Here is a 980-nt window from a genome sequence, read left to right on the forward strand (position 1 = left end):
TAGAGATCTACTCTATTGCAAAGAGAATACAACCGAAAGACAATGAAAATAGTAAACTACAACTCAATACATAGAAATAGAGAGAGGAGAATGCTTAACCTTGAAGCCCAGCGTCTTTTGAGGTGTTCCCTTGCTATGAAGGTGGACAGATCAGTGAAGATTGATGATCTTGGCTTCCCCCAAGGGAAAGAACCCTTCTCTGAGGAATTGAGGGAAGCCCCAAGCCTCCAGATCCTTCAAAAAGGGAAGAAAACCCCTTTAAATAGGGTAGGGTATGGGCTTAGCATGGCTCGTGTCACGACTGTGTGGCATCCACATGACCGGTTCCTTCTTAGCCTTGGCTAGGGTCACACGACCATGTGGATTCACACGGTCGTATCTTGTTTACTCTCTGCATGAATGGCACGGTCATGTGAGATCACATGGTCGTGTTCTGCTTGCTTGCTCAATGAATGGCACGGTCGTGTGGGATTACACGGTCGTGTCTTGCTCCTCCTTTGGTTGGGTCACACGATCGTGTGGATTCACACCGCCATGGTCTGCTTCTACCCTAGAAAGTCTACATAGTTTTGTGAATTCACACGACCATGGTCTTCTTCTCCTCTAGAGTGTGGCACATCCATATGAGTTCACACGGCCGAAGCGTGATTTGCCATGGGCAAGACTAGACAGTCATGTGGTTTCTCATGGCCTGAGCTTGATCATCTCTATGTTCACTCCAATGTGTGTTTTTGTTCCATTTTCACTCCAAACGGCGTCTTGTCAATCAAAATAAGCAAATAGTAAATCTCCAAATAGAATATAATGAAAGTATGATATTATAATGAAATAGGGTACAATAAACATAGATTATGCTAATGAAATACAAGTTGATGTGTGTTAAATTATGCATAAAAGTGTATATAATCTACACACATCACACATGAACATCTTAACCATTTGAAACTCATCACTTGGTAATTTCTCTAACTTCAAAATCT

This window comes from Zingiber officinale, chromosome 3B, assembly GCF_018446385.1.
Source record: "Zingiber officinale cultivar Zhangliang chromosome 3B, Zo_v1.1, whole genome shotgun sequence".
NCBI classification, from domain to species: Eukaryota; Viridiplantae; Streptophyta; class Magnoliopsida; order Zingiberales; family Zingiberaceae; genus Zingiber; species Zingiber officinale.